Source organism: Solea solea, chromosome 14 (assembly GCF_958295425.1).
Source record: "Solea solea chromosome 14, fSolSol10.1, whole genome shotgun sequence".
Taxonomy (NCBI): Eukaryota; Metazoa; Chordata; class Actinopteri; order Pleuronectiformes; family Soleidae; genus Solea; species Solea solea.
In genome coordinates, this window is record NC_081147.1 from 3,876,203 (window position 1) to 3,895,529 (window position 19,327).

Genomic DNA, 19,327 nt, shown 5'->3' on the forward strand with positions numbered 1-19,327 from the left:
TTTGCGATATCTTGGAAAAACAAAACCGAAAGGTAGCAGTCTTCCGCAGGTAGTGTGGCCGAGAGGTCCAAGGCGCTGGATTTAGGCTCCAGTCTCTTCGGAGGCGTGGGTTCAAATCCCACCACTGCCATGGTGGCCTTTTCAGACAACAGTCATTTCAGTGGCTTTCTGTGAGAGGCACAATTTGTATCCCTGAACACTACAGGAGTTCTGTAAAATGTTGTGTGGCTGAGGGTTTTTAAAGACGGCTTACTGTAAATGTCTTTGGCATCGGTTACTTGGATTACATCCTAAAAGTTGAACACTAGTCATCCATGGCACAGAAAAGTCTCTGTACTCTGTTGGCTTACTCACTTCTACAGCCACCAGTGTGAAGTTTGCCAGGAGACACCAGGCTTTGTCTCCTTTTGGCTTAGCAATTTTGGGAATCGTGTGTCTGTAAACATATTTAATTATGCTGCTGGTGGTGGTGCACCGGCATAGGTTGTTACCTCACAGCAAAAAGCAGCCCTGATTTGAATGATTCCAATTCAGACACACACTGTGACAGGACTTAATTCTTTTGCAGAAGGTTTTGGGGGTGAATTTCGTGTGAAGAAACTTCGGGGTTGTGGTGTTTGTATAATGACGACGTCAATGGCCAGTATGGGGGTCGAACCCATGACCTTGGCGTTATTAGCACCACGCTCTGACCATCTGAGCTAACCGGCCCTTATTCTAGAGTATTAACAAGGTTTTCAGTTGATTTGCTATTGGGTTTCACAACATAAACATCGTTAAGTATGCTGCTGGTGGTGGTGCGCAGGCAAACATTGTTACCTCCCATCAAAAAGGACCCCTGATTTGTTTTGATTCCAATTGAGTCATACTCTGTGACTGGATTTACTATTTTTGCAGAAGGTTAGGGGAGTGGATTTTGTGTGAAGAAGCTTTGGGGTTGCATTGTTGGAATCTGCACACATAAATCAATGTGTACACATGATCCTCAAGCTGGGCGTGTTTCGACTTTGGCAAACTGGTCCCTGGTAGACCTACCTAAGAAGAGTTTGCCCATCTGTTGTTCTCATTTTTGCATTGAGGCCAGGAGCAGAGTGGCGCAGCGGAAGCGTGCTGGGCCCATAACCCAGAGGTCGATGGATTGAAACCATCCTCTGCTAAGGCAATGCTATGTGTGTTCTATGTGTCGTTGATGGTGAATACTGACACTGGGGAAGAGACAGGGTGTGGCCATTTAGTGAAACCGTATGTGTGCAGTCCATAGACTCAATACAAGTGGTGGTTGTCAGACCTTGCAATGCTTTACTGAATTTCTCCTTTGTTTTTATAACTTTTGGGCAAACAGCAGAGTGAAACCCTTCTTTAGGTTAGACATTCTTCTTCCTGTGCATGTCAGTGGTCTGCCTTTTCAGTGGAGCATCTTACCTGACAACGTCATACTGATTTGCGATATCTTGGAAAAACAAAACCGAAAGGTAGCAGTCTTCCGCAGGTAGTGTGGCCGAGAGGTCCAAGGCGCTGGATTTAGGCTCCAGTCTCTTCGGAGGCGTGGGTCCAAATCCCACCACTGCCATGGTGGCCTTTTCAGACAACAGTCATTTCAGTGGCTTTCTGTGAGAGGCACAATTTGTATCCCTGAACACTAAAGGAGTTCTGTAAAATGTTGTGTGGCTGAGGGTTTTTAAAGACGTCTTACTGTAAATGTCTTTGGCATCGGTTACTTGGATTACATCCTAAAAGTTGAACACTAGTCATCCATGGCACAGAAAAGTCTCTGTACTCTGTTGGCTTACTCACTTCTACAGCCACCAGTGTGAAGTTTGCCAGGAGACACCAGGCTTAGTCTACTTTTGGCTTAGCAATTTTGGGAATCGTGTGTCTGTAAACATATTTAATTATGCTGCTGGTGGTGGTGCACCGGCATAGGTTGTTACCTCACAGCAAAAAGCAGCCCTGATTTGAATGATTCCAATTCAGACACACACTGTGACAGGACTTAATTCTTTTGCAGAAGGTTTTGGGGGTGAATTTCGTGTGAAGAAATTTCAAGGGTGGTGGTGTTTGTATAAAGACGACATCAATGGCCAGTATGGGGGTCGAACCCATGACCTTGGCGTTATTAGCACCACGCTCTGACCATCTGAGCTAACCGGCCCTTATTCTAGAGTTTTAACAAGGTTTTCAGTTGATTTGCTATTGGGTTTCACAACATAAACATCGTTAAGTATGCTGCTGGTGGTGGTGCGCAGGCAAACATTGTTACCTCCCATCAAAAAGGACCCCTGATTTGTTTTGATTCCAATTGAGTCATACTCTGTGACTGGATTTACTATTTTTGCAGAAGGTTAGGGGAGTGGATTTTGTGTGAAGAAGCTTTGGGGTTGCATTGTTGGAATCTGCACACATAAATCAATGTGTACACATGATCCTCAAGCTGGGCGTGTTTCGACTTTGGCAAACTGGTCCCTGGTAGACCTACCTAAGAAGAGTTTGCCCATCTGTTGTTCTCATTTTTGCATTGAGGCCAGGAGCAGAGTGGCGCAGCGGAAGCGTGCTGGGCCCATAACCCAGAGGTCGATGGATTGAAACCATCCTCTGCTAAGGCAATGCTATGTGTGTTCTATGTGTCGTTGATGGTGAATACTGACACTGGGGAAGAGACAGGGTGTGGCCATTTAGTGAAACCGTATGTGTGCAGTCCATAGACTCAATACAAGTGGTGGTTGTCAGACCTTGCAATGCTTTACTGAATTTCTCCTTTGTTTTTATAACTTTTGGGCAAACAGCAGAGTGAAACCCTTCTTTAGGTTAGACATTCTTCTTCCTGTGCATGTCAGTGGTCTGCCTTTTCAGTGGAGCATCTTACCTGACAACGTCATACTGATTTGCGATATCTTGGAAAAACAAAACCGAAAGGTAGCAGTCTTCCGCAGGTAGTGTGGCCGAGAGGTCCAAGGCGCTGGATTTAGGCTCCAGTCTCTTCGGAGGCGTGGGTCCAAATCCCACCACTGCCATGGTGGCCTTTTCAGACAACAGTCATTTCAGTGGCTTTCTGTGTGAGGCACAATTTGTATCCCTGAACACTAAAGGAGTTCTGTAAAATGTTGTGTGGCTGAGGGTTTTTAAAGACGTCTTACTGTAAATGTCTTTGGCATCGGTTACTTGGATTACATCCTAAAAGTTGAACACTAGTCATCCATGGCACAGAAAAGTCTCTGTACTCTGTTGGCTTACTCACTTCTACAGCCACCAGTGTGAAGTTTGCCAGGAGACACCAGGCTTAGTCTACTTTTGGCTTAGCAATTTTGGGAATCGTGTGTCTGTAAACATATTTAATTATGCTGCTGGTGGTGGTGCATCGGCATAGGTTGTTACCTCACAGCAAAAAGCAGCCCTGATTTGAATGATTCCAATTCAGACACACACTGTGACAGGACTTAATTCTTTTGCAGAAGGTTTTGGGGGTGAATTTCGTGTGAAGAAATTTCAAGGGTGGTGGTGTTTGTATAAAGACGACATCAATGGCCAGTATGGGGGTCGAACCCATGACCTTGGCGTTATTAGCACCATGCTCTGACCATCTGAGCTAACCGGCCCTTATTCTAGAGTTTTAACAAGGTTTTCAGTTGATTTGCTATTGGGTTTCACAACATAAACATCGTTAAGTATGCTGCTGGTGGTGGTGCGCAGGCAAACATTGTTACCTCCCATCAAAAAGGACCCCTGATTTGTTTTGATTCCAATTGAGTCATACTCTGTGACTGGATTTACTATTTTTGCAGAAGGTTAGGGGAGTGGATTTTGTGTGAAGAAGCTTTGGGGTTGCATTGTTGGAATCTGCACACATAAATCAATGTGTACACATGATCCTCAAGCTGGGCGTGTTTCGACTTTGGCAAACTGGTCCCTGGTAGACCTACCTAAGAAGAGTTTGCCCATCTGTTGTTCTCATTTTTGCATTGAGGCCAGGAGCAGAGTGGCGCAGCGGAAGCGTGCTGGGCCCATAACCCAGAGGTCGATGGATCGAAACCATCCTCTGCTAAGGCAATGCTATGTGTGTTCTATGCGTCGTTGATGGTGAATACTGACACTGGGGAAGAGACAGGGTGTGGCCATTTAGTGAAACCCTATGTGTGCAGTCCATAGACTCAATACAAGTGGTGGTTGTCAGACCTTGCAATGCTTTACTCAATTTCTCCTTTTTTTTTATAACTTTTGGGCAAACAGCAGAGTGAAACCCTTCTTTAGGTTAGACATTCTTCTTCCTGTGCATGTCAGTGGTCTGCCTTTTCAGTGGAGCATCTTACCTGACAACGTCATACTGATTTGCGATATCTTGGAAAAACAAAACCGAAAGGTAGCAGTCTTCCGCAGGTAGTGTGGCCGAGAGGTCCAAGGCGCTGGATTTAGGCTCCAGTCTCTTCGGAGGCGTGGGTCCAAATCCCACCACTGCCATGGTGGCCTTTTCAGACAACAGTCATTTCAGTGGCTTTCTGTGAGAGGCACAATTTGTATCCCTGAACACTAAAGGAGTTCTGTAAAATGTTGTGTGGCTGAGGGTTTTTAAAGACGTCTTACTGTAAATGTCTTTGGCATCGGTTACTTGGATTACATCCTAAAAGTTGAACACTAGTCATCCATGGCACAGAAAAGTCTCTGTACTCTGTTGGCTTACTCACTTCTACAGCCACCAGTGTGAAGTTTGCCAGGAGACACCAGGCTTAGTCTACTTTTGGCTTAGCAATTTTGGGAATCGTGTGTCTGTAAACATATTTAATTATGCTGCTGGTGGTGGTGCATCGGCATAGGTTGTTACCTCACAGCAAAAAGAAGCCCTGATTTGAATGATTCCAATTCAGACACACACTGTGACAGGACTTAATTCTTTTGCAGAAGGTTTTGGGGGTGAATTTCGTGTGAAGAAATTTCAAGGGTGGTGGTGTTTGTATAAAGACGACATCAATGGCCAGTATGGGGGTCGAACCCATGACCTTGGCGTTATTAGCACCACGCTCTGACCATCTGAGCTAACCGGCCCTTATTCTAGAGTTTTAACAAGGTTTTCAGTTGATTTGCTATTGGGTTTCACAACATAAACATCGTTAAGTATGCTGCTGGTGGTGGTGCGCAGGCAAACATTGTTACCTCCCATCAAAAAGGACCCCTGATTTGTTTTGATTCCAATTGAGTCATACTCTGTGACTGGATTTACTATTTTTGCAGAAGGTTAGGGGAGTGGATTTTGTGTGAAGAAGCTTTGGGGTTGCATTGTTGGAATCTGCACACATAAATCAATGTGTACACATGATCCTCAAGCTGGGCGTGTTTCAACTTTGGCAAACTGGTCCCTGGTAGACCTACCTAAGAAGAGTTTGCCCATCTGTTGTTCTCATTTTTGCATTGAGGCCAGGAGCAGAGTGGCGCAGCGGAAGTGTGCTGGGCCCATAACCCAGAGGTCGATGGATTGAAACCATCCTCTGCTAAGGCAATGCTATGTGTGTTCTATGTGTCGTTGATGGTGAATACTGACACTGGGGAAGAGACAGGGTGTGGCCATTTAGTGAAACCGTATGTGTGCAGTCCATAGACTCAATACAAGTGGTGGTTGTCAGACCTTGCAATGCTTTACTGAATTTCTCCTTTGTTTTTATAACTTTTGGGCAAACAGCAGAGTGAAACCCTTCTTTAGGTTAGACATTCTTCTTCCTGTGCATGTCAGTGGTCTGCCTTTTCAGTGGAGCATCTTACCTGACAACGTCATACTGATTTGCGATATCTTGGAAAAACAAAACCGAAAGGTAGCAGTCTTCCGCAGGTAGTGTGGCCGAGAGGTCCAAGGCGCTGGATTTAGGCTCCAGTCTCTTCGGAGGCGTGGGTCCAAATCCCACCACTGCCATGGTGGCCTTTTCAGACAACAGTCATTTCAGTGGCTTTCTGTGAGAGGCACAATTTGTATCCCTGAACACTAAAGGAGTTCTGTAAAATGTTGTGTGGCTGAGGGTTTTTAAAGACGTCTTACTGTAAATGTCTTTGGCATCGGTTACTTGGATTACATCCTAAAAGTTGAACACTAGTCATCCATGGCACAGAAAAGTCTCTGTACTCTGTTGGCTTACTCACTTCTACAGCCACCAGTGTGAAGTTTGCCAGGAGACACCAGGCTTAGTCTACTTTTGGCTTAGCAATTTTGGGAATCGTGTGTCTGTAAACATATTTAATTATGCTGCTGGTGGTGGTGCATCGGCATAGGTTGTTACCTCACAGCAAAAAGCAGCCCTGATTTGAATGATTCCAATTCAGACACACACTGTGACAGGACTTAATTCTTTTGCAGAAGGTTTTGGGGGTGAATTTCGTGTGAAGAAATTTCAAGGGTGGTGGTGTTTGTATAAAGACGACATCAATGGCCAGTATGGGGGTCGAACCCATGACCTTGGCGTTATTAGCACCACGCTCTGACCATCTGAGCTAACCGGCCCTTATTCTAGAGTTTTAACAAGGTTTTCAGTTGATTTGCTATTGGGTTTCACAACATAAACATCGTTAAGTATGCTGCTGGTGGTGGTGCGCAGGCAAACATTGTTACCTCCCATCAAAAAGGACCCCTGATTTGTTTTGATTCCAATTGAGTCATACTCTGTGACTGGATTTACTATTTTTGCAGAAGGTTAGGGGAGTGGATTTTGTGTGAAGAAGCTTTGGGGTTGCATTGTTGGAATCTGCACACATAAATCAATGTGTACACATGATCCTCAAGCTGGGCGTGTTTCGACTTTGGCAAACTGGTCCCTGGTAGACCTACCTAAGAAGAGTTTGCCCATCTGTTGTTCTCATTTTTGCATTGAGGCCAGGAGCAGAGTGGCGCAGCGGAAGCGTGCTGGGCCCATAACCCAGAGGTCGATGGATCGAAACCATCCTCTGCTAAGGCAATGCTATGTGTGTTCTATGCGTCGTTGATGGTGAATACTGACACTGGGGAAGAGACAGGGTGTGGCCATTTAGTGAAACCCTATGTGTGCAGTCCATAGACTCAATACAAGTGGTGGTTGTCAGACCTTGCAATGCTTTACTCAATTTCTCCTTTTTTTTTATAACTTTTGGGCAAACAGCAGAGTGAAACCCTTCTTTAGGTTAGACATTCTTCTTCCTGTGCATGTCAGTGGTCTGCCTTTTCAGTGGAGCATCTTACCTGACAACGTCATACTGATTTGCGATATCTTGGAAAAACAAAACCGAAAGGTAGCAGTCTTCCGCAGGTAGTGTGGCCGAGAGGTCCAAGGCGCTGGATTTAGGCTCCAGTCTCTTCGGAGGCGTGGGTCCAAATCCCACCACTGCCATGGTGGCCTTTTCAGACAACAGTCATTTCAGTGGCTTTCTGTGAGAGGCACAATTTGTATCCCTGAACACTAAAGGAGTTCTGTAAAATGTTGTGTGGCTGAGGGTTTTTAAAGACGTCTTACTGTAAATGTCTTTGGCATCGGTTACTTGGATTACATCCTAAAAGTTGAACACTAGTCATCCATGGCACAGAAAAGTCTCTGTACTCTGTTGGCTTACTCACTTCTACAGCCACCAGTGTGAAGTTTGCCAGGAGACACCAGGCTTAGTCTACTTTTGGCTTAGCAATTTTGGGAATCGTGTGTCTGTAAACATATTTAATTATGCTGCTGGTGGTGGTGCATCGGCATAGGTTGTTACCTCACAGCAAAAAGCAGCCCTGATTTGAATGATTCCAATTCAGACACACACTGTGACAGGACTTAATTCTTTTGCAGAAGGTTTTGGGGGTGAATTTCGTGTGAAGAAATTTCAAGGGTGGTGGTGTTTGTATAAAGACGACATCAATGGCCAGTATGGGGGTCGAACCCATGACCTTGGCGTTATTAGCACCACGCTCTGACCATCTGAGCTAACCGGCCCTTATTCTAGAGTTTTAACAAGGTTTTCAGTTGATTTGCTATTGGGTTTCACAACATAAACATCGTTAAGTATGCTGCTGGTGGTGGTGCGCAGGCAAACATTGTTACCTCCCATCAAAAAGGACCCCTGATTTGTTTTGATTCCAATTGAGTCACTGTGACTGGATTTACTATTTTTGCAGAGAGGCCAGGAGCAGAGTGGCGCAGCGGAAGCGTGCTGGGAGGACCCCTGATTTGTTTTGATTCCAATTGAGTCATTCTCTGTGACTGGATTTACTATTTTTGCAGAAGGTTAGGGGAGTGGATTTTGTGTGAAGAAGCTTCGGGGTTGCATTGTTGGAATCTGCACACATAAATCAATGTGTACACATGATCCTCAAGCTGGGCGTGTTTCGACTTTGGCAAACTGGTCCCTGGTAGACCTACCTAAGAAGAGTTTGCCCATCTGTTGTTCTCATTTTTGCATTGAGGCCAGGAGCAGAGTGGCGCAGCGGAAGCGTGCTGGGCCCATAACCCAGAGGTCGATGGATCGAAACCATCCTCTGCTAAGGCAATGCTATGTGTGTTCTATGCGTCGTTGATGGTAAATACTGACACTGGGGAAGAGACAGGGTGTGGCCGTTTAGTGAAACCGTATGTCTGCAGTCCATAGACTCAATACAAGTGGTGGTGGTCAAACCTTGCAATGCTTTACTGAATTTCTCCTTTGTCTTTATAACTTTTGGGCAAACAGCAGAGTGAAACCCTTCCTTAGGTTAGACCTTCTTCTTCCTGTGCATGTCAGTGGTCTGCCTTTTCAGTGGAGAATCTTACCTGACAACGTCATACTGATTTGCGATATCTTTGAAAAACAAAACCGAGAGGTAGCAGTCTTCCGCAGGTAGTGTGGCCGAGAGGTCCAAGGCGCTGGATTTAGGCTCCAGTCTCTTCGGAGGCGTGGGTTCAAATCCCACCACTGCCATCAAGCAACAGTCTCTTTAGTGTCTTTCTGTCAGAGGCACAATTTGTGTCCCTTAACACCTTTAAAGGTTGAACACTAAAGGAGTTCTGTAAAATGTTGTGTGGCTGAGGGTTTCAAAGACATGGCTTACTGTGAAAGTCTTTGTCATCGGTTACTTGGATTACATCCTAAAAATTGAACACTAGTCATAGTCATCCATAACACAGGAAACACTTCAGTGGCATAGTGGCATGGTGGCATAGTGGTTAGTACGTCTTAACTACGCTATTGTTGCAAGAATGTGCTGGGTTCAATCCCATCAACATATTTCTGTGTGGACGACATACTAAACTAGGCGATTTTGGTCGACATATTAAACTATGACTTTTTTGACTGATTTTGGACAACATACTATACTATGACTTTTTTGACTGATTTTGGACAACATACTATACTATGACTTTTTTGACTGATTTTGGACAGCATACTAACGTATGACTTTTTTGACTGATTTTGGAAGACATACTAACCTGTGACTAGTTTAGGTGATTTAAACGACATACTAACCTATGACTTTTTTGACTGATTTTGGACGACATACTAACCTATGACTTTTTTAAATGATTTTGGACGACATACTAACCTATGACTTTTTTGAATAATTTTTGGAAGACATACTATACTATGACTATTTTAGGTGATTATGGACGATATACTATACTGTGACTTTTTTGACTGATTTTGGACGAAATACTAACCTATGACTATTTTAGCTGTTTTTGGACGACATACTAACCTATGACTTTTTTATCTAATTTTTGGACGACATACTAACATATGACTTTTTTGACTAATTTTTGGACGACATACTAACCTATGACTTTTTTGACTGATTTTGGACGACATACTAACCTATGACTTTTTTGAATAATTTTTGGACGACATACTATACTATGACTTTTTTGACTGATTTTGGACGAAATACTAACCTATGACTATTTTAGCTGTTTTTGGACGACATACTAACCTATGACTTTTTTATCTAATTTTTGGACGACATACTAACATATGACTATTTTAGGTGTTTTTGGACGACATACTAACCTATGACTTTTTTGACTGATTTTGGACGACATACTAACCTATGACTTTTTTGATTGATTTTGGACGACATACTAACCTATGACTTTTTTGACTGATTTTGGACGACATACTAACCTATGACTTTTTTGACTAATTTTTGGACGACATACTAACCTATGACTTTTTTGACTGATTTTGGACAACATACTAACCTATGACTATTTTTGAATGATTTTGGACGACATACTAACCTATGAATCTTTTGACTGATTTTGGACGACATACTAACCTCTGACTTTTTTGACTGATTTTGGACGACATACTAACCTATGACTTTTTTGACTGATTTTGGACGACATACTAACCTATAACTTTTTTGACTGATTTTGGACGACATACTAACCTATGACTTTTTTGACTGATTTTGGCAGACATACTAACCTATGACCTTTTTGAATAATTTTTGGACGACATACTATACTATGACTATTTTAGGTGATTATGGACGATATACTATACTGTGACTTTTTTGACTGATTTTGGACGAAATACTAACCTATGACTATTTTAGCTGTTTTTGGACGACATACTAACCTATGCCTTTCTTGACTGATTTTGGGCGACATACTAACCTATTACTTTTTTGATTGATTTTGGACGACATACTAACCTATTACTTTTTTGATTGATTTTGGACGACATACTAACCTGTGACTAGTTTAGGTGATTTTAGACGACATACTAACCTATGACTTTTTTGACTGATTTTGGACGACATACTAACCTATGACTTTTTAGGTGTTTTTGGACAACATACTATACTACGACTTCTTTGACTGATTTTGGACGACATACTCACCTATGACTATTTTAGGTGATTTTGGACGACATACTAACCTATGACTTTTTTGACTGATTTTGGACGACATACTAACCTGTGACTAGTTTAGGTGATTTTGGACGACATACTAACCTGTGACTAGTTTAGGTGATTTTAGACGACATACTAACCTATGACTTTTTTGACTGACTTTGGACGACATACTAACCTATGACTTTTTGACTGATTTTGGACAATATACTAATCTATGACTTTTTTGACTGATATTGGACGACATACTAACCTATGACTTTTTTGACTGATTTTGGACAACATACTAACCTATGACTTTTTTGACTGATTTTGGACGACATACTAACCTATGACTATTTTTGAATGATTTTGGACGACATACTAACCTATGAATCTTTTGACTGATTTTGGACGACATACTAACCTATGACTTTTTTGACTGATTTTGGACGACATACTAACCTATGACTTTTTTGACTGATTTTGGACGACATACTAACCTATAACTTTTTTGACTGATTTTGGACGACATACTAACCTATGACTTTTTTGACTGATTTTGGCAGACGTACTAACCTATGACCTTTTTGAATAATTTTTGGACGACATACTATACTATGACTATTTTAGGTGATTATGGACGATATACTATACTGTGACTTTTTTGACTGATTTTGGACGAAATACTAACCTATGACTATTTTAGCTGTTTTTGGACGACATACTCACCTATGCCTTTCTTGACTGATTTTGGGCGACATACTAACCTATTACTTTTTTGATTGATTTTGGACGACATACTAACCTATTACTTTTTTGATTGATTTTGGACGACATACTAACCTGTGACTAGTTTAGGTGATTTTAGACGACATACTAACCTATGACTTTTTTGACTGATTTTGGACGACATACTAACCTATGACTTTTTAGGTGTTTTTGGACAACATACTATACTACGACTTCTTTGACTGATTTTGGACGACATACTCACCTATGACTATTTTAGGTGATTTTGGACGACATACTAACCTATGACTTTTTTGACTGATTTTGGACGACATACTAACCTGTGACTAGTTTAGGTGATTTTGGACGACATACTAACCTGTGACTAGTTTAGGTGATTTAAGACGACATACTAACCTATGACTTTTTTGACTGACTTTGGACGACATACTAACCTATGACTTTTTGACTGATTTTGGACAATATACTAATCTATGACTTTTTTGATTGATATTGGACGACATACTAACCTATGACTTTTTTGACTGATTTTGGACAACATACTAACCTATGACTTTTTTGACTGATTTTGGACGACATACTAACCTATGACTTTTTTGACTGATTTTAGACAACATACTAATCTATGACTATTTTAGGTGATTTTGGACAACATACTCACCTATGACTATTTTAGGTGATTTTGGACGACATACTAACCTATGACTTTTTTGACTGATTTTGGACGACATACTTACCTGTGACTAGTTTAGGTGATTTTAGACGACATACTAACCTATGACTTTTTTGACTGATTTTGGACGACATACTAACCTATGACTTTTTTGATTGATTTTGGACGACATACTCACCTATGACTATTTTAGGTGATTTTGGACGACATACTAACCTATGACTTTTTTGGCTGATTTTGGACGACATACTAACCTATGACTATTTTAGGTGATTTTGGACAACATACTCACCTATGACTTTTTTAGGTGATTTTGGACGACATACTAACCTATGACTTTTTTGACTGATTTTGGACGACATACTAACCTATGACTTTTTAGGTGTTTTTGGACAACATACTATACTACGACTTCTTTGACTGATTTTGGACGACATACTCACCTATGACTATTTTAGGTGATTTTGGACGACATACTAACCTATGACTTTTTTGACTGATTTTGGACGACATACTAACCTGTGACTAGTTTAGGTGATTTTGGATGACATACTAACCTGTGACTAGTTTAGGTGATTTTAGACGACATACTAACCTATGACTTTTTTGACTGACTTTGGACGACATACTAACCTATGACTTTTTGACTGATTTTGGACAATATACTAATCTATGACTTTTTTGACTGATATTGGACGACATACTAACCTATGACTTTTTTGACTGATTTTGGACAACATACTAACCTATGACTTTTTTGACTGATTTTGGACGACATACTAACCTATGACTATTTTTGAATGATTTTGGACGACATACTAACCTATGACTTTTTTGACTGATTTTAGACAACATACTAATCTATGACTATTTTAGGTGATTTTGGACAACATACTCACCTATGACTATTTTAGGTGATTTTGGACGACATACTAACCTATGACTTTTTTGACTGATTTTGGACGACATACTAACCTGTGACTAGTTTAGGTGATTTTAGATGACATACTAACCTATGACTTTTTTGACTGATTTTGGACGACATACTAACCTATGACTTTTTTGATTGATTTTGGACGACATACTCACCTATGACTATTTTAGGTGATTTTGGACGACATACTAACCTATGACTTTTTTGACTGATTTTGGACGACATACTAACCTATGACTATTTTAGGTGATTTTGGACAACATACTCACCTATGACTTTTTTAGGTGATTTTGGACGACATACTAACCTATGACTTTTTTGACTGATTTTGGACGACATACTAACCTATGACTTTTTTAGGTGTTTTTGGACGACATACTAACCTATGACTTTTTTGACTGATTTTGGACGACATACTAACCTATGACTTTTTTGATTGATTTTGGACGACATACTAACCTATGACTTTTTTGACTGATTTTGGACGACATACTAACCTATGACTTTTTTGACTAATTTTTGGACGACATACTTACCTATGACTTTTTTGACTAATTTTTGGACGACATACTAACCTATGACTTTTTTGACTAATTTTTGGACGACATACTAACCTATGACTATTTTAGGTGATTTTGGACAACATACTCACCTATGACTTTTTAGGTGATTTTGGACGACATACTAACCTATGACTTTTTTGACTGATTTTGGACGACATACTAACCTATGACTTTTTAGGTGTTTTTGGACAACATACTATACTACGACTTCTTTGACTGATTTTGGACGACATACTCACCTATGACTATTTTAGGTGATTTTGGACGACATACTAACCTATGACTTTTTTGACTGATTTTGGACGACATACTAACCTGTGACTAGTTTAGGTGATTTTGGATGACATACTAACCTGTGACTAGTTTAGGTGATTTTAGACGACATACTAACCTATGACTTTTTTGACTGACTTTGGACGACATACTAACCTATGACTTTTTGACTGATTTTGGACAATATACTAATCTATGACTTTTTTGACTGATATTGGACGACATACTAACCTATGACTTTTTTGACTGATTTTGGACAACATACTAACCTATGACTTTTTTGACTGATTTTGGACGACATACTAACCTATGACTATTTTTGAATGATTTTGGACGACATACTAACCTATGACTTTTTTGACTGATTTTAGACAACATACTAATCTATGACTATTTTAGGTGATTTTGGACAACATACTCACCTATGACTATTTTAGGTGATTTTGGACGACATACTAACCTATGACTTTTTTGACTGATTTTGGACGACATACTAACCTGTGACTAGTTTAGGTGATTTTAGATGACATACTAACCTATGACTTTTTTGACTGATTTTGGACGACATACTAACCTATGACTTTTTTGATTGATTTTGGACGACATACTCACCTATGACTATTTTAGGTGATTTTGGACGACATACTAACCTATGACTTTTTTGACTGATTTTGGACGACATACTAACCTATGACTATTTTAGGTGATTTTGGACAACATACTCACCTATGACTTTTTTAGGTGATTTTGGACGACATACTAACCTATGACTTTTTTGACTGATTTTGGACGACATACTAACCTATGACTTTTTTAGGTGTTTTTGGACGACATACTAACCTATGACTTTTTTGACTGATTTTGGACGACATACTAACCTATGACTTTTTTGATTGATTTTGGACGACATACTAACCTATGACTTTTTTGACTGATTTTGGACGACATACTAACCTATGACTTTTTTGACTAATTTTTGGACGACATACTTACCTATGACTTTTTTGACTAATTTTTGGACGACATACTAACCTATGACTTTTTTGACTAATTTTTGGACGACATACTAACCTATGACTATTTTAGGTGATTTTGGACAACATACTCACCTATGACTTTTTTAGGTGATTTTGGACGACATACTAACCTATGACTTTTTTGACTGATTTTGGATGACATACTAACCTATGACTTTTTAGGTGTTTTTGGACAACATACTATACTACGACTTCTTTGACTGATTTTGGACGACATACTCACCTATGACTATTTTAGGTGATTTTGGACGACATACTAACCTATGACTTTTTTGACTGATTTTGGACGACATACTAACCTGTGACTAGTTTAGGTGATTTTGGATGACATACTAACCTGTGACTAGTTTAGGTGATTTTAGACGACATACTAACCTATGACTTTTTTGACTGACTTTGGACGACATACTAACCTATGACTTTTTGACTGATTTTGGACAATATACTAATCTATGACTTTTTTGACTGATATTGGACGACATACTAACCTATGACTTTTTTGACTGATTTTGGACAACATACTAACCTATGACTTTTTTGACTGATTTTGGACGACATACTAACCTATGACTATTTTTGAATGATTTTGGACGACATACTAACCTATGACTTTTTTGACTGATTTTAGACAACATACTAATCTATGACTATTTTAGGTGATTTTGGACAACATACTCACCTATGACTATTTTAGGTGATTTTGGACGACATACTAACCTATGACTTTTTTGACTGATTTTGGACGACATACTAACCTGTGACTAGTTTAGGTGATTTTAGATGACATACTAACCTATGACTTTTTTGACTGATTTTGGACGACATACTAACCTATGACTTTTTTGATTGATTTTGGACGACATACTCACCTATGACTATTTTAGGTGATTTTGGACGACATACTAACCTATGACTTTTTTGACTGATTTTGGACGACATACTAACCTATGACTATTTTAGGTGATTTTGGACAACATACTCACCTATGACTTTTTTAGGTGATTTTGGACGACATACTAACCTATGACTTTTTTGACTGATTTTGGACGACATACTAACCTATGACTTTTTTAGGTGTTTTTGGACGACATACTAACCTATGACTTTTTTGACTGATTTTGGACGACATACTAACCTATGACTTTTTTGATTGATTTTGGACGACATACTAACCTATGACTTTTTTGACTGATTTTGGACGACATACTAACCTATGACTTTTTTGACTAATTTTTGGACGACATACTTACCTATGACTTTTTTGACTAATTTTTGGACGACATACTAACCTATGACTTTTTTGACTGATTTTGGACAACATACTAACCTATGACTATTTTTGACTGATTTTGGACGACATACTAACCTATGACTTTTTTGACTAATTTTTGGACGACATACTAACCTATGACTTTTTTGACTGATTTTGGACGACATACTAACCTATGACTATTTTAGGTGTTTTTGGACGACATACTAACCTATGACTTTTTTGACTAATTTTTGGACGACATACTTACCTATGACTTTTTTGACTGATTTTGGACGACATACTAACCTATGACTTTTTTGACTGATTTTGGACGACATACTAACCTATGACTTTTTTGACTAATTTTTGGACGACATACTTACCTATGACTTTTTTGACTAATTTTTGGACGACATACTAACCTATGACTTTTTTGACTGATTTTGGACAACATACTAACCTATGACTATTTTTGACTGATTTTGGACGACATACTAACCTATGACTTTTTTGACTAATTTTTGGACGACATACTAACCTATGACTTTTTTGACTGATTTTGGACAACATACTAACCTATGACTATTTTAGGTGTTTTTGGTCGAAATACTAACCTATGACTTTTTTGACTAATTTTTGGACGACATACTTACCTATGACTTTTTTGACTGATTTTGGACGACATACTAACCTATGACTTTTTTGACTGATTTTGGACAACATACTAACCTATGACTATTTTTGAATGATTTTGGACGACATACTAACCTATGAATATTTTGACTGATTTTGGACGACATACTAACCTATGACTTTTTTGACTGATTTTGGACGACATACTAACCTATAACTTTTTTGACTGATTTTGGACGACATACTAACCTATGACTTTTTTGACTGATTTTGGCAGACATACTAACCTATGACTTTTTTGAATAATTTTTGGACGACATACTATACTATGACTATTTTAGGTTATTATGGACGATATACTATACTGTGACTTTTTTGACTGTTTTTGGACGACATACTAACCTATGCCTTTCTTGACTGATTTTGGGCGACATACTAACCTATGACTTTTTTGATTGATTTTGGACGACATACTAACCTGTGACTAGTTTAGGTGATTTTAGACGACATACTAACCTATGACTTTTTTGACTGATTTTGGACGACATACTAACCTATGACTTTTTAGGTGTTTTTGGACGACATACTATACTACGACTTCTTTGACTGATTTAGGACGACATACTCACCTGTGACTAGTTTAGGTGATTTTAGACGACATACTAACCTATGACTTTTTTGACTGACTTTGGACGACATACTAACCTATGACTTTTTGACTGATTTTGGACAATATACTAATCTATGACTTTTTTGACTGATATTGGACGACATACTAACCTATGACTTTTTTGACTGATTTTGGACAACATACTAACCTATGACTTTTTTGACTGATTTTGGACGACATACTAACCTATGACTTTTTTGACTGATTTTAGACAACATACTAATCTATGACTTTTTTGACTGATTTTGGACGACATACTATACTATGATTTTGGAGGTGATTTTGGACGACCTATGAGAGTATCTTCAAAGTTTTACATGAGTGTTTGTAATCTTATCTAGATTGTGTAGTATAGTGCCTGTTTTCCGTTGGCCTAGTGGTCTACGACACTTAGATTAGAGTGCGGGCCTCCCCCCGTGGTCACCAGTTCAAATCCTGCCTCCAACAGTCACTTAGACGATTTTAAGTGATTTGGAAGACTTACTGTACTATGCCTTTCTTGACTGATTTTGGGCGACATACTAACCTATGACTTTTTTGACTGATTTTGGACGACATACTATACTATGACTTTTTTTACAGATTATGGACGACATACTAACCTATGACTTTTTTGACTGATTTTGGACGACATACTATTTTATGACTTTTTTGACTGATTTTGGACGACATACTAACCTATGACTTTTTTGACTGATATTGGACGACATACTAACCTATGACTTTTTTGACTGATGTTGGACGACATACTAACCTATGACTTTTTTGACTGATTTTGGACGACATACTATACTTTGATTTTGGAGGTGATTTCGGACGACCTATGAGAGTATTTTCAAAGTTTTACATGAGTGTTTGTTATCTTAACTAGATTGTGTAGTACAGCAGCTGTTTTCCGTTGGCCTAGTGGTCTATGACACTTAGATTAGAGTGCTTTCTCGCCCAGCGGTCACCAGTTCAAATCTTGCCTCTAGCAGTCACTTAGACAATTTTCAGTGATTTGGAAGATATACTATACTATGCCTTTCTTGACTGATTTTGGAGGACATACTAACCTATGACTTTTTTGACTGATTTTGGACGACATACTAACCTGTGACTAGTTTAGGTGATTTTAGACGACATACTAACCTATGACTTTTTTGACTGATTTTGGACGACATACTATACTATGACTTTTTTGACTGATTTAGGACGACATACTAACCTATGACTATTTTAGGTTTATTTTGGACAACATACTAACCTATGACTATTTTAGGTGTTTTTGGACGACATACTAACCTATGACTTCTTTGACTGATTTTGGACGATATACTAACCTGTGACTAGTTTAGGTGATTTAAGACGACATACTAACCTATGACTTTTTTGACTGATTTTGGACAACATACTAACCTATGACTTTTTTGACTGATTTTAGACAACATACTAATCTATGACTTTTTTGACTGATTTTGGACCACATACTATACCAGGGGTGGGCAATTATTTTCCACAAGGGGCCACATGAGAAACAAAAAATATCGTTGAGGGCCGAGCCAAATTTGAATTCATTTTAATTTAATTGTATCACTTTCATCTAAAAAAAAGCAGTAAATTGTATTGTTATGGTGTAAATTGGGCAGCATACAAACACACAATAAACACAATTACTAACCAACTTTATTGAAAATATCAAATGACTACACTATATAATGAATACTATTATACTATACTACTGTGGTGTGGTGTGGTGTAGTGCAGTGAA

General features: G+C 39.1%; 16 non-coding genes across 16 annotated transcripts; 10 read left to right on the forward strand and 6 right to left on the reverse strand.

Annotated features, from left to right (window-relative positions):
• Window positions 1-48: 48 nt before the first annotated feature.
• Window positions 49-130, forward strand: trnal-uag (transfer RNA leucine (anticodon UAG)). Its single transcript has one exon. It is a non-coding gene; the product is annotated as a tRNA-Leu (tRNA).
• A 507-nt stretch (window positions 131-637) lies between these two features.
• trnai-aau (transfer RNA isoleucine (anticodon AAU)) lies at window positions 638-711 on the reverse strand. Its single transcript has one exon. It is a non-coding gene; the product is annotated as a tRNA-Ile (tRNA).
• Window positions 712-1,488: 777 nt separating this feature from the next.
• On the forward strand, window positions 1,489-1,570 carry trnal-uag (transfer RNA leucine (anticodon UAG)). Its single transcript has one exon. It is a non-coding gene; the product is annotated as a tRNA-Leu (tRNA).
• A 508-nt stretch (window positions 1,571-2,078) lies between these two features.
• trnai-aau (transfer RNA isoleucine (anticodon AAU)) lies at window positions 2,079-2,152 on the reverse strand. The gene has a single exon. It is a non-coding gene; the product is annotated as a tRNA-Ile (tRNA).
• Window positions 2,153-2,929: 777 nt separating this feature from the next.
• On the forward strand, window positions 2,930-3,011 carry trnal-uag (transfer RNA leucine (anticodon UAG)). The gene has a single exon. It is a non-coding gene; the product is annotated as a tRNA-Leu (tRNA).
• A 508-nt stretch (window positions 3,012-3,519) lies between these two features.
• trnai-aau (transfer RNA isoleucine (anticodon AAU)) lies at window positions 3,520-3,593 on the reverse strand. Its single transcript has one exon. It is a non-coding gene; the product is annotated as a tRNA-Ile (tRNA).
• A 374-nt stretch (window positions 3,594-3,967) lies between these two features.
• Window positions 3,968-4,039, forward strand: trnam-cau (transfer RNA methionine (anticodon CAU)). Its single transcript has one exon. It is a non-coding gene; the product is annotated as a tRNA-Met (tRNA).
• A 331-nt stretch (window positions 4,040-4,370) lies between these two features.
• trnal-uag (transfer RNA leucine (anticodon UAG)) lies at window positions 4,371-4,452 on the forward strand. Its single transcript has one exon. It is a non-coding gene; the product is annotated as a tRNA-Leu (tRNA).
• A 508-nt stretch (window positions 4,453-4,960) lies between these two features.
• On the reverse strand, window positions 4,961-5,034 carry trnai-aau (transfer RNA isoleucine (anticodon AAU)). The gene has a single exon. It is a non-coding gene; the product is annotated as a tRNA-Ile (tRNA).
• A 777-nt stretch (window positions 5,035-5,811) lies between these two features.
• trnal-uag (transfer RNA leucine (anticodon UAG)) lies at window positions 5,812-5,893 on the forward strand. The gene has a single exon. It is a non-coding gene; the product is annotated as a tRNA-Leu (tRNA).
• Window positions 5,894-6,401: 508 nt separating this feature from the next.
• On the reverse strand, window positions 6,402-6,475 carry trnai-aau (transfer RNA isoleucine (anticodon AAU)). Its single transcript has one exon. It is a non-coding gene; the product is annotated as a tRNA-Ile (tRNA).
• A 374-nt stretch (window positions 6,476-6,849) lies between these two features.
• trnam-cau (transfer RNA methionine (anticodon CAU)) lies at window positions 6,850-6,921 on the forward strand. The gene has a single exon. It is a non-coding gene; the product is annotated as a tRNA-Met (tRNA).
• A 331-nt stretch (window positions 6,922-7,252) lies between these two features.
• trnal-uag (transfer RNA leucine (anticodon UAG)) lies at window positions 7,253-7,334 on the forward strand. The gene has a single exon. It is a non-coding gene; the product is annotated as a tRNA-Leu (tRNA).
• Window positions 7,335-7,842: 508 nt separating this feature from the next.
• Window positions 7,843-7,916, reverse strand: trnai-aau (transfer RNA isoleucine (anticodon AAU)). Its single transcript has one exon. It is a non-coding gene; the product is annotated as a tRNA-Ile (tRNA).
• Window positions 7,917-8,392: 476 nt separating this feature from the next.
• trnam-cau (transfer RNA methionine (anticodon CAU)) lies at window positions 8,393-8,464 on the forward strand. Its single transcript has one exon. It is a non-coding gene; the product is annotated as a tRNA-Met (tRNA).
• Window positions 8,465-8,795: 331 nt separating this feature from the next.
• On the forward strand, window positions 8,796-8,877 carry trnal-uag (transfer RNA leucine (anticodon UAG)). Its single transcript has one exon. It is a non-coding gene; the product is annotated as a tRNA-Leu (tRNA).
• Window positions 8,878-19,327: the final 10,450 nt, after the last annotated feature.